The sequence below is a fragment of the Castanea sativa genome, chromosome 11 (assembly GCF_040712315.1).
Source record: "Castanea sativa cultivar Marrone di Chiusa Pesio chromosome 11, ASM4071231v1".
Taxonomy (NCBI): Eukaryota; Viridiplantae; Streptophyta; class Magnoliopsida; order Fagales; family Fagaceae; genus Castanea; species Castanea sativa.
In genome coordinates this window covers 61,834,123-61,848,490 of record NC_134023.1, presented here as the reverse complement: position 1 = coordinate 61,848,490, position 14,368 = coordinate 61,834,123, and the positions used below count along the sequence as shown (strand labels likewise).

Below are 14,368 nucleotides of genomic sequence, written 5' to 3'. Positions count from 1 at the left end.
TGTAGCTCAGTGTCCGTTTGGAAACAGTTTATTTAGATGAAACTGAAAATTTTTTACTGAAAATATTGTAGATAAAACTAAAAGATAGCTGAAATAGTACAGTGAGACCCATAAATAGTATAAAAGGTGTAGTGAGACTCATGAATAATAGCAAAAATAAGCTAAATAGTAAAAAAAGTTTGCTTTTTTAAGCCATGTCATACGCACACTCAATACCTCCTTTTTTAGCACCCTAAGAAAATAATTATAAAAAAAAAAATTAACACTCATTACCTCCTCTCCAAGAGCAGCTCGAAGGGCTTCATATTGAGATCTTTTTGAGGGAAAGATCTAATAGTTTGCATTTGCCACTATGTAAAGCCCATGGTTTGGAAAATGATACTTCATTAATGTTTGCCTCATTCATATTTAATGGGCCTCAAACCACTTTTGGGCTTAATATTCCCTACAGTAAATTTGGAACAATCCTCCAATTCAATTTTCCCGATGTTGAGAAAGGCAACGCCAACGCTATTTTACTTTTCCCACAAGATTCATACTATTTTGAGCTATTAATATAAATCGGTCTTTTGGACATGTATTTTCCTAAATATACAAGTTCCAATTATACATGTTGTAGCATTTTAAATTTTCCTAAAAATTCAAAATTGCCAAATACCATAGAATTCAATTTCATGTATCTAATTTTCAGATTCAACTGTAAGCTATATAATTCAACCTTCATTATGTCAAAGAGTCTTGCAACTCAACTAGTACTTTCTAATATTTCTAATAAAAACATCTTGTGTGCATTTGATGAATTTGTTTCCTTTAATACATTATGTTTATCATGAAAAAATATGATTATACGCATGTGGGGATAAATGAGCTGAGTAGGAGTATTGGGTCGTTGGCTATGCCCGAGAATATAAGGGAGCCCAAGGATGGTTGAACAGTAAGATAAGTGTGTGAGTCAATGGGTCGAGGACAAGGACAAGTAATATCGAACAAATGGTATCTCCCGAGGATCCAAACTTCCTCGGGAAGCGTTGTGAAAGGTTGGAGCCAGGTCGCCTAGAGAATATCAAGCAAGAGGCAACTATACTTCTGAGGATAAGTTTCAGATAAAAAAGTCTACAGTAAACTAAGAAATATCTGAGAAGAAGGCTGCTACCACTATATTAAATGTTCTGCATCTAACCAACTAGCAACATTTATGTAGAAATGACCCTTGAATAAGGATATCTTAGTTCATAGTTACTCACAAAACTTCTAGGAGGTTTCTGATGGGACAAGCATCCAAAAGATCGCCCACATGATCAACAAGTGGAGGGTTGGGATTGAACAGAATAGGACCATATAAGGAAATGGCCCTCGTGAAAATGGGGTATGTAATCTGAGAGAAAAAGAAAGAACACCTTATACTTAGATAAAACTTGAGTAAATATAAGAAGACTTCATCCTCGGACTTGACCGAGGAGTGTTATTCCCTTCAAATTGTGTTTTCTTATCTTTCTAGCACGAATCCAATCCATTGTGACCCATACTTGATCTACCGAGTATTCTACCTGTAAAATTTACTCTCTAATAAAAATATATTATTTTGGGCTTGTTGGATCACCATCCATTTTCGTTGGGCTGAAGGTCAAATTCTAGTTTCTACAAGGCAATTTTTAAAAAATATTGTACTTAAAAAGTAAACAAAATAAAATATGAAAATAAGTTCATCCAACCGGGTATTAAGTTGATCAAATAAGTTCTCAATATTGGATGGTCATGGTCCTTATAACCTCATCAAACCTTTTAAAAAATATATATAAATCTAAAATTTCATTCAATAAAGCAAATAAAGAGTTTTTCCTCCAAGTATACCAAACAAATTCGAAGAGATATTACAACAAACATAAGTGCACTACTATTAACAAAGTTAACTAACTTAGCTAAAGCATGAGATACTGTATTTTTAAAATATTGTTGTGGGATAATGACGATTCTATTGCTTGGTTGGACTTGGTGTTACTCAAAACGGTATTTCCTTGGGTTAGCATAGGAAAGTAAATTCAATCTGGGTCAAGTTTTTTTTAGAAACCGCGTTTGGGCTTTAGGTCCACTTAGAGCCCACTTTTAGAACAAACTTGTCTTCCTTTTTTTTTTTTCTTATTCGGACATAACTATGAGCCCATTTATATTATATTTTAGAATTTTTAGAGCTCTTTATGTTTTAGCCCCAAAGAATTAATACATTCTCACACTCCAAAGAATTAATATGTGATACATCATTAAATAGTATTGATAGGCTGAACTGTTCAAGAACTTGGGCCAAGTCTAGGAATGAGTAATATACAAAGGTCTTTTAGTTAGATCAATGGAACCCCATTGTTCGTTAAGGAAAAGCCCATTAAAATATGTGAAATACACGACCCAATAAAGGAAGAAATAGGGACAAGATTAGTATCTTTGAGTGGTGTTTATTACACACAAATTCTTGCACACAAACATACAGAAGCAAAATTTTCATTGAAAGTCACTATATTCAATTGTGTGCAAGAGTGTGTAGGTAACAACAATTACCCATCTTCGTGAGGATAATAAGAACTGAGAGGTCTTGGAGATAGGGAGCTACCAAAGTGATGGCAAACCACAGCAAAATCTACAAGAATTTAGATGAAGGAGTTTGTTGCCCCCCCCCCAATGTGAAACAAAATCTTCTATATTCCAATTTTACTTTTTTTAAAAGAATAAAAATAAAAGTTTCTAGTTGGGGACAACTTTCATGCACTGCAAAACAAAATTTTTTTCAAATAAAAAATATTAGTAGCTTTGTCTAAATCTAAAGATGGGAGAAAAATAGTTCAAAATTCTTACAGCTAGAGATTTTGAGGTTCCTTCAAAAAGACTACTTATATTTGAGAAGAAAGACCCAAATATCTCACATGCAACATCTTGCAACATAAATTAGATAACTCAAACTTGATAATACTCCATTATTGTATCTATTTTTGTAAATAAAGTAATTTGATCTCATTATGATCTCTAAAACGCGTACTATTGAAATTCAGATCGCTAAGAAAATTGGCACTTCCCAATAGCTATGCCTTCAAACCGCATAGTATTTTTAAATCTTCAACTCGTATTAATTTCAAAGGAAACATTAGGCTTTCTTATGCTTTAATAAAAACTAAAAGCAGCCCATGAAGCTAACTGACAAGACGACTGCCAATCATCTTGTGTGAGCATAATATAGAATCCGTAACACATGGAACTTAAGTAGTACTAGAAATAAGCTAAATACATGATAGCACTGGAGAGTACAAGAAGAGAAAACAAATTAAGGGATATTTTTGGAAGAAGCCATATCAAACAAGGCCAGTTAATTGGATCATGTCGAGCAATTGCCTGGTCTACTGTTGTTAGAAGTCGCAAATGTGTTGCACATTTTGTGTTGGAAACCTGTGAAAGAGTTTGCAAATATTTTAAAAATAATTATTGGTTGGAAGTCAGAATCTTATACCAAGAAACATAAATTAATTGAACAAAGCTGACAACCACAGAGCACCTTCTTGTTGGGCGGGAAAACCTACTAGTCTGGTACTGATATGGGAGAGCCTCAAGACTGACTTTGATCCTTCAAGGAACAAGGCTTAAGCAATTTTGTGCAAGTAGCAAGATTTACATCTTTCTATATTTCAAGAACCATTGTCTCAATATAAAATTCTTGATGTACAAAAGGGAATTGGGAAGCTTTTGCTGGTGAGCACAGTAATGACATAAAGAGTGCTGAGACTTTTAAGCCATCCGGAGTGGAAGAGAGCAACCAAAAATAGCACTGTCCTCAGGGGATGACTTCACATCTTCACGTCCACCACCAATTTAAAAGTGTCAAATTGTCTTTGCAAGCCCATCATTGTGAGATTGTTGCATTTGGAGATCAAATTGGATTTAAAACTAGGCATATGAAATATACAAATTTTCCTTCCCTACATGGTAAATGGAATGCATTAGTTTTTGCTTGTGATAAATACACCCTGGATGATGGATTTTTTAATTCATAAATTATTGTAATCAACAAGAGAGGATTAGATCCAATGGAGTATAATATCCCATAAATGGCTAGTAAATTTTTCTAGCAACAAAGGATGTACTCAAATTCTTCTCTATTTCTATAATAATGACTATCAACTCAATGGTTTAAAGTATATGAGCTAATGCCATTTAGTTCCATAATCCCTTCAGAATGGATTTTGATCTTGGCCTTGACAATGTATTGTACAGAAAGAATTAAAAGGATAGGTGATGGTCAGGAATATAATTCACGAGTACCAACAAAAAAGAAAATTGATTCTGATCCTTGTCCTTTTGGCATGTACCTGGCTGGAAAATGAAATTTTGTATTTGATAAACAACTTGGTTGTGCAATAGCAATATACTCCATGCACGTAGTGGGTCTGCAAAACCAGAGAAAGCATCCACAACTAAGAAGAATACAAGAATTAAAGAAATGTGAAGCAATTGTTAAATACATGACAACAATCAAAGCATACTATACTGGATTGGGTAGAATATATACCTGACTGTAGCATTCAATTAGTGTGGCAAGCCTACAATTTTGTGAATGTCAGAAGCTATTGGAGATAGGGTTAGCTGGCCATAGCTCTCAATATCGATCATGTCATTGTCTCTGGTAATGTGTAAGTGGTATTGCATCCTCTCTCTCCAGACAACTAATGGGGCTAACATACAGACTCCAGAGATCCTTGTCGATGAGGTCCTGAATCTTATGTTTAAGGTAATAGCATCATAAGTCCAATGTCCCTTTCCTTGCATATGGTATTTACATCGAGTATTTGGATCACACTGTGTTGGTAATGGACTTGTTCGAGCCTTAGGTGGCACTGGAGTAATGAGTCATGCTAAGATCAAATCTGGATGTTTTAAGATTATAAGAGATTGACATTAGTAACTTAGCTAGCAGAGCCAATTTCTTCCATAGAAGTTTATATTAATGTTTTGTATGCTGTGAATCAATAAATAAAATATTTGCTTTTCAATATAGAGGCTAAGATTTTAAGCTACTTTGGCTAAAATTCCCTCATCGGAGATGGTGTTCATGATTCTCATTGTTGAAAAAAGAAGAAGAAGAAGCGAGTTGGAGTACCTAACAATAAGATCATTGTCCAAAGCCCCAAATTGTTGAGGAAACTTGGATCAGAATCTGCCCACAGTTCTGCAGTATATCAACAATAAACGCTGAGGTCAATGGCCATAGGCAAAAATAAAGAGAATACAAATGAGTAGATCTATGAAATATTCAATACAAAATGAAAAAATATGTATATTTTGGTCATGGAGCACCTAGATAGATTTATATCTCTATTACATTTAGAGTATTAGCTAATTAATTCTTCCAACTACTCCCCTTTGAACCACCATGTCAGTTGCTAAACTCAAAACTGTATTAAATAAATAGATCATGGAGAAAAGCCCTACATGATCATTATGAAAATCATAGTCAAAAGCCTCAAAGTTTCTGAGAGAACTTTTATCAGGATCTACCAAAGATATTATAAATGCACAATCCCTATGGTTCATAACAACTCCCATCTTGGCCTTGACTATTTAATTAAATCCAAAAAAAAAAAATATATATATATATATATATATATATATATATATATATATATATATATCAAATTGGAAGAGCAGTGACAGATGGAGTACCGGGTTAGCTTTGGAGTGCTGCCACTATTAATACTCCTTTAACAATACTTTTTCTCCTGAATTTCCTAACCTCACTTCTCTCACCAAGCAAACAAAATATAAATGGATATCAACACCTATGTGCAATAGGAACAACTACATAATTGCAGGAAAGTCCCTTGATATTTCACATAGAAAATAATCAAGCTGTAGACATTTCAAGATCATGATTCATACTCGACTGGCTTTAATGAAATTTTCTTTTAATTAAATTTCAATGATAAAAATGAGGACCACCTGTGGCCATTCTTGCCATTGCTCTTGGGAGTCTTGTCTGGAAAAAAGTAAACACAAGCCCTCAGGGCCAACTTGCAGCTTCAGCAAATACAGAAGCTTAGGAAACTTCTGTGTAGAAATATTGAAAGAAGGATGAGGTGGTGCAGTTACTTGCAGAAATATTGATGGGAAGATGAAGTTAAAATACTTAATAGTAAACATTGGGTGCGGTCCGTGTGGAGGGAGATGGGTAGGTTGGCTACAGTTACCCTCGAATTTAAAAGCAAGGTAATAATTTTCAAAATCACAAACTGAAATCTAACACGGCTATTTACAGCATATTGTTGTTTGAAGATCATGTAGAATAGTGAAGCACCCCTTGAAAATAAATTAAGAAAGAAAAGTAAAGAAAATATTAAAAATCAAAGTGGATTCAGAATTGTCTTTCATTCCAAGGCATAACTTATATCCAAGAGTACAAGATTTGCCTGGAGTTCGCTCCCAGAAATATAGCCATCCCTACCTCCTGATGCCAATCCCATGAACATTTTAAAAGTTGAACAACAATTGCAGTTAGTGCGCTGATAAATCCATAACATTCACCAAAAAACCAAGGATTATTGATAGTCAAGAAAATGCTTAATTCAGTAGTAACCAAAAATAAAAGTTAGAATTTTCTATTAATTGTTTAAAATTCCTAGGATGCCAAGTTAAAAAGTTCCACCTAAACTATATTTTGTGAAGGCTGTCAACTTGTATGGGTGCCAAGTTAAATAATTGTCTATACTTTGTCTGCCACAATCATTGTTTCATCCCTAAATAACGAATAGGCTTATTCTGCAATGGACCACAATAATACCTCTTCTTGCAAAAGAAAATGAGAATAAATAACAATCATGGTTTTATAGTTCATAAAAAAATTATTTCAAATAAATAATAAACCAATAAATGTATCGAATCATTTAATCAGATTTTTAGAAGCCCACATGTGACCTACCTCCTCTCAAGTCTGAACCACACAAATTTTGTAAATATATCTCCCTCTTGGCCGACTAATTAAGGGCAAGGTTTTGAAACCGGACCGGACCGTACGTTCCGACCGGAAAAACCTTGAACCGTTTCTTGAGACGGTTCTTTTAACTTCAAAACCCGCTGTACACAACAAACACAATAAACTGTTCGAACCGCGGTTGAACCGCCTGAGTTGTAGAACCGTGGCCAAGTCTCACGGGTCAGGCCAAAACTGGAAAAAATAAGAAAAAAGAATGAGCATGGTGCCATTTTCTCTGTTGAACTTTGTCTTATCTTTACCCCTTCTGTGTTTTCCAATTTTTTCTTCTTCTCCGTTCTTCACTTCTTCTGCGCTTTTTCTTCTTTTGCTTCTTTGGCGTTTCCTTTCTTCTTCTGTCCCTGGTGCCCAAAACCAAAAGAAATCTAAGTCTAAGATTTTTTTTCTTTTCCAATAAAGCTGCCTACCAATATGGCAGACACAACCCCTTCCCCATGAAAAAGTTGGACACGTGGCCACATTTCAAATTTTCAACCATTCACTTTCTTTTAAAAAATTTTCATTTAATTGCACTTTTTATAGGACATTTAAATATTTAATTGCATGATTTGTTGGTACTACAAACCCACGTATTCGTATATTAAATTCATGTACTGTTCTTCTCAACAACCATTCATGTTATTGTAAATTAGGATTTATATTATAAATTAAATATGTATAATATTACATAAATTTATAAAAAAGTGTACAATATTATACATATTTGCATAAAATATATAATGTTGTAGACATTCATTTTGTTTATAATATAAATTTATTTTATCTTGATAGTATAATGTAAACTAATAATTTTTTTATTATTATTATTATTTTTTTTAACAATTAATAATATTATTCCATTGATTTTTGAAACATCGTAAAGAAAGTTATGATATAAAAAATACATTTGAATAATGGTCTTTATATTTATTTAAATTATTTTAGTTAGTTTTTTTTATTTATATTAATTTATTATATTTATCTATATTTAAAATAATTATTAAATTAATTATGACGTCATCACGGTTCGACATCGGTCCAACCTCAAAAATCTTGAACCTCTTTCTTTTAAGGTTCAATGAATGGTCCGAGTCTAAAAACCTTGGTTAAGGGCTCTCCCTTCTTTCTTTTTCTTTCACACTAACACATAAATACACACACATCCCTCTATCTCTCTCACTCTCTTACTGGTGCATCACACCACCACTTCCTCCACCATTACTTTTCGGTGGGATTTACAGGAAAACTTCATAGCAACCTCCATTATCTTAAATTTTAAAGGTAAAACTCTTAACTATTTTGGTAGCTTTTCATGTTGTTGTAAGATTTCTTTTTAATCTAAGCTACTTGAGTGATATACACGTGATTGAGTATATGGGTTTTGCTTTGGTGGACTCATTTGTTAAATGGTTAAGGGTTTTTTTTTACAAATGGTGATCCTTTGGGTTCCTTGAGCAATCATTGGGGTTGATTTTTGGAAGTGTTTCTTTGCATTTTGAATGGCTTTGGCATGTGTGGATGTGAGTGTAGTGTTAACTTTGAACTTTGTTTAAGGGATGTAAGCATGTGGTTATTGCATGACAAATGTTTGATAAATTACCTCAATGAGTTATGAAATTGTATTTGCCTGAGTTTGTGGTTGTGATAATTCTTTATATGACTATTCTTTTGTATGTATTACACTTGCCTAATTTTTATTATGGCTTGATCTTATTATTTAGTAACCAAAAGGAATTCATGAGACTAGCTACCTCCATTTTTTAAAGTGATGTGTGTTATTTTATCTAATGAATGCACATTATTTGCAGTAGGGAAATAAAATGCTTTGGTTGTTTATAACCCTATGAGTTTCTTGTATGCTTGTGTGGTTCTAGTTTGGGAAAGGGGTACTTCTCTTAGAATGGGCAAGCTAGGCTTTAGGGCCTTTGGTTTAATTTTAGGGGGTCGTTTCGATTTATGAAACTAAGTGTAATAGTACCTTGTGATAGGCCCAATTCTTAATAGGCTTGATCCTAATGTTTCTAGGTTCCAAGATTCTTGGTGACGGACCTAGTGATTGGATTGGTTGATTACGAAGTGCCCGTTTGAGGTAAAATCAGTTGGTCTTCTGAGGTAAGTGGCTTCTTAATGAGATTTTTTTAAAAGAATCATTATTGCACTTAAGTATTTTATGGTTAAACCCATTTTAGAGTGTTGTTCATAGTTTTCCTAAAACATACTATGTGATCTATTTTGTCAATTATTTTTAGAAAATGCATGAAATATTGAAAGTACATCATATTTGACATTGCATATGGAGAAATGCACGAATTATTGGCATGGAAAGACAAGCATCTTTGATCTCATCATTTGATAATGTATTTCATGTATTTATGGTGTTATTTGGAAATTCTAAAAGATGTTTTATCTTAAATTGTATTAATTGGGAAGTTATACAAAATCTTTTTGACAAGGAGTGATTTCAAAGAATTTGAGAATTTTGTAGAAATCTTGGCAATTGAATTATATTATGAAACTACTTGGAAGTAAAATATGTTTTTTGAATACATATAACTTATGAACTTTTGATGTGGGTTTGCCATTGTGCTATGTTACTGGTGATTACCTAGTCTTTGTGACGATGTCTATGTGACGTGTGATTGCCTTGTTTTTGTGAAGATGTCTTTGTCATGTGTGATTACTCGTCTTTGTGACGACAAGCCACGTTAGAGCCTCCCACTTTGCATGACGTAGGTAAATCCTTGAATGTGTAGGTAAGGTTACTGCCCATAGGGCTAAAAGACCATATGCAAAAGGGGTACTGTGTGACATGTCATTCCTTGTTTCCCATAGGGGAAGAAGTAAATCTTTGAGTGTGTGGGTGAGGCTAGGCAGGGCCAATAGACGACATGCAAAAGAGGTACTAGATGGCGCATTATTCCCTGTTGCCATAGAGGGGAAAGGTAAATCCTTAAGAGTGTGATTGAGGCTGTTGCCCATATGGCTGATAGACCACATGCCAAAAGAGGTATATATCATGCAATTCTGTTTGGATTCTAACATGTCTGTGGCAATATAATGTCTCGGTGATATTTGCATCTTTGTGGCACCTTGTCATGTGACCTTGTTTCTGGTTTTGAAATAGCATTGGACATTGTTTATGACTCACTGTAAACATTATGTAGTTTCATGGTTATTTTGGGAAGCTTGGACCCACATTATTTTAATCATTCTCGTCATGTTTTTATTGAAATTGATTTTGTAGAAAATAAATAGTAATTCTCAAATTATAGCATGTTTTGTAATGTGCTCGTTGTCGTTAAACTTGCATTTCCCTCTCTCCATTAATTATGCTACTTACTGGGCTTTAGCTCATCCTACTCTCTCACAGTTTTACAAACTGGAAAGCATGGACACAGTAGTTGGGCTGCCATGTTCATGTCCAACACCCTCTGTCGCGGTGGTTTATGGATATGGTAACCATGCTAGCTGTAGGCGGCAGATTTCTATAAATTTAGCAGAGAGAGATAGAAACTAATCTATTTGTTTTCATTTTTTTTTGTTTTTTGTTTTTTGCTCTTGAGATAAAAAGAAACTAATTCGTTCTCTAAAGAAGAAAGAAAGAAGTGTGGCATTGTGGCTATAGATGGGGTGTATGTGGGGAAATTAATTGGGTTTTGCCAAAAAGAAAGAAGCGTGGCTATAAATGGGGGTAGGTGGGAAAATTAATTAAGTGTTTTTTTTTTCAAAGAATGTATAGATAGATTGACACATATCCCTGCCATACTCGTGTCTTACTTTTTCAAAAATTGCTATGTCGTCGTATCGTATCCGCACTCGTATCCGTGTAGGTGCTTCCTAGTTTAAAGATCAATTAGCTATACCTCGAGTATGAAGCTTATTTATTGGGGGTGATTGGAGTACTATGAAAAATTAGGAGATTTGTGCTATAAATAGTTGGTAACTCAGCTTGTTAAATTTAGAGGCCATAGCTAATCCTATTGGAGGTTAGGCTCGAGGTTTGTTAGCCCTAGGCGTGGTGGGTCTAGATTTTTTGGTTGAGGTTACGTATTCTAGGAAGGATTGTAACCTTGTGTTAATTCATATGGAGTTTTGAAATAGTTTATGTATAATTGGAGGCACATGATTCAATTGTAGCATTTGTAATTGTGTTATAGAGCTCTGACTTATATTGTGGAGAGTTCAGAATGTTTACTTATCTTTCTCATAAGGAAAGGGGGAAAAATCCCTTACCATTTTTCTTGATGGTTCTTTTTCTCATGATTTGGACCTATTTGGGTTCAGGTCGTGACAGACACTTCCACAAAGCTGTGCCTTCAAACAGTTAGCTTGAAAAACCCAAAAAAAACACCCATCTTTCTGGAGAGGACTTCATATCTTCACTTCCGCCACCAAATTCAAAGTCTCAAAGAAAGATATAGTCTTATCAAGCCCAACGCAGTGAGTTTGTTGCATCTGATGATGAAAGTTGGATTATACTGGACATATGAATGTGTTAATATATGTCTAATGTTAAGATAAACAAAATGCCCCTCACGATCATTTTCTGTAATGCATCCTTTTTTACTTTTTATAGATTCACTCCAAATGATGAATTTTTACGTTAAATTGTTATGAAAATAAATAAGAGTTAGATTTAGTGGGATAACTTTGATTATCCAATACTAAAGATAATAAATAAATTCGACAACTAGCTAGGTAGTCTTTGTAGAACATGTGGATGAAGAAAACAGCGGATGATGAATCACTAGTCTATATTTCTGGCTCATATGATCTCTTAATAATTGATTGATATGCAGGAGAAGTGAGTAATATTTTGCCATTTTTATTCCTTCTTCATATGGTACCATTCCTTCAAAAATGGAAATACTCAATGATGCTCAGTAAAGAAAATGAGGTAGGTAGCCCATCTTTTGGCAAGCATTTACTAAGCTCGATGAAGAAACTGATAATGGCACTGTTCTTTAGCTAATCCTTTATTAAGTATAAATTTTTTTCAGAACATGCATATTTATCCAAAAATAAACTTGAAAATAAATATAAATAAAATTAAACAAAAGCAGCTGAATTCAATAAAGTACCTAACTGTAAAACAAGGGCTTATTCCACATTGGAATTTTAGCTCATACAATGACTTCGTTGCTCATATGTATGTAAAGGATGTGAGCAATCTTGTACCGCTATTTCCCTTCTTTCTTTGGTATTGTTTCAGAAATAAAGGACATACAAGTAAAAAGACAACAAATTAATAAAAAATAATTAATGGCCTTGAAACACACATGGAACAAAATTATAGAAATTAAAATCAAATAAGAAGAATACTTGAGCAAACATTTAAGCAAACTCACATAAAAAAAAAAGATAAAGTTCTAGAGATCACAATCATAATTGATTTCCTAGAAATTGCCTTAAGGATATGCTTCTAGTCAAATCTAGGAGGTGAAACTAGAGCAATAAGGCACAATTCTCTTTTCTGCTCTTCAATACATCAAGGTACATATGGCAATTGAAACTTGAACTAAACAGAAGATGCTCGTAGTGTTGGCCTCAACATTTTTCCCATTTTGTGTCTAAAATCCTGCATAAGAGTTGACAAAGATTTATGAATCATTTATAATTACCAGTCCAAAGTTTAAACTAATAAAAGAAAAATCAATTGAAGAAATCTAACAACAAAGGGCGTATTAGTAATGACATGAGAGTGCCCTAAGATTGGCCTTAATCTGTCATAGAACAAGTACCTAAGAAATCTTGGGTCATGTTAGAAGTATTGGTTAAATAATTAAATTTACCATATCCCAAAAGTTTAAGCTGTTAGGATATGGTAAATTTAATCATTTAACCAATACTTCTAACACTCTTCCTCACGTGTGGGCCAAAACTATTTTTTTTAATAGGTGAGGCCCAACATGTGGGAATTTAAATGGGAGGTAGAGTGGAGGAGACAAGGATCGAACTCCGGATCTCATGCTCTGATACTTAAGCTTTTGAGACAATCGGTAATTTAACATGGTATCAGAGCAGGAGATCCTGAGTTCAATCCCTGGCTTTACTCTACCTCCCATTTAAAATGTTAAATTCTCACTTGTTGGACTCCCACTTATTAAGGGGAAGTTTAGGCCCACAAGTGAGGGGGAGTGTTAGACTTATGGTTAAGTGATTAAATTCATCATTTCCTAACAACTTAAGCTTTTGGGACAATCGGTAATTTAACAGGCCAATTCCAAAATATTAGAGAGAGAGAGAGTGAGAGATTGAGAAAGTGCATTACCTAGGTTGATCATTCCCGAAAAAGTCTGTCTTTTGCACTTCAAAAGTCCAAAGTAGATATGTATTGAACCTATAATGAGGAGAGAGCAATCCGTCAGGGTGCAGCCTACTAGTAGGAGGCTTGGATGAGCTGTAGATCCAAACATCGTGGGTTTAAATCTCCACAAAAAATTCCTTTGGATTACTTGATACACAATTATGGTGGGTAGGGTTGTGTATCCGTGGTTTACTCTTCAAATGTGAGTTCCAAGGGCCTACCTTTTTGAGGTCTCACGTCATCACACACAAAAAAAAAAAGAAAAAAAAAAAAGAAAGAAAGAGAGGCAAGAGTAGATCCATTAAGAATGAGAGTAAAGCTTTTATAGTAACTTGAAAACACATCAGATAGGAGTTCATACATGATCCAAAAGGACTAGCAGCTATAACAATGGCATGAAATTGATAGCAATTGTGCGGCCAGTTGTTATTGACAACTAAAAGTGAAACTACAAAAGAAAAGGCAATGAAATTAACATATATCCCCATATAAAATAAAATAAAATAAAAATTCTATGGTTTTTTTTTTCCTCCTCTATTAAGTAAACTTATTGATGAGTAGTTTGAGATAGTTGCTTTTTAGTATGCCCTTTTTTTATTTTTATTTTATCAAGAGCATTTTCTTTATGGGAAGATGAATTTTCCCCAAATGCAGCATAGACATTTTTATTTCTCTCTTTTTATTGGTAGTATTATCATAAAAAAAATAGATAATATATAATGGATATGGGTCAAATATTGTAATATATTGATGAAGCTATTTTTAGAGGAGTTTTAAAAAAATCTTTGAAAAGAAATACATACAAAACTCTGTCCTAGCTTGATGGGTATTGATGAAATTGAGCAAATATTCAGAAGAAAAGTTAAACATTAGTGTAGAATAATACATGTTGTCTGATTATGTCAATCAATCTCTATATAGGGGATGTGAGCAATCTTGAGCCAGTCTTTCCCTATTTCTTTTTCACACTATTGATTCAACAAAGGGCGATCAAAGATTTGTAGCACAGAAAGAGAGGTGGGCAGGCCTTGTTCCGGTAAGCACTGGAGTTTATCTTAGGA

At 33.9% G+C, this 14,368-nt stretch overlaps 1 long non-coding RNA gene across 1 annotated transcript; it reads right to left on the bottom strand.

The window, feature by feature from the left end:
* Positions 1-4,118: 4,118 nt before the first annotated feature.
* Positions 4,119-7,223, bottom strand: LOC142617975 (uncharacterized). The gene is made up of 4 exons (XR_012841123.1): positions 5,974-7,223; positions 5,140-5,203; positions 4,547-4,901; positions 4,119-4,424 (listed from the first exon to the last, which is right to left on the bottom strand). It is a non-coding gene; the product is annotated as an uncharacterized LOC142617975 (long non-coding RNA).
* Between the last annotated feature and the right edge of the window lie 7,145 nt (positions 7,224-14,368).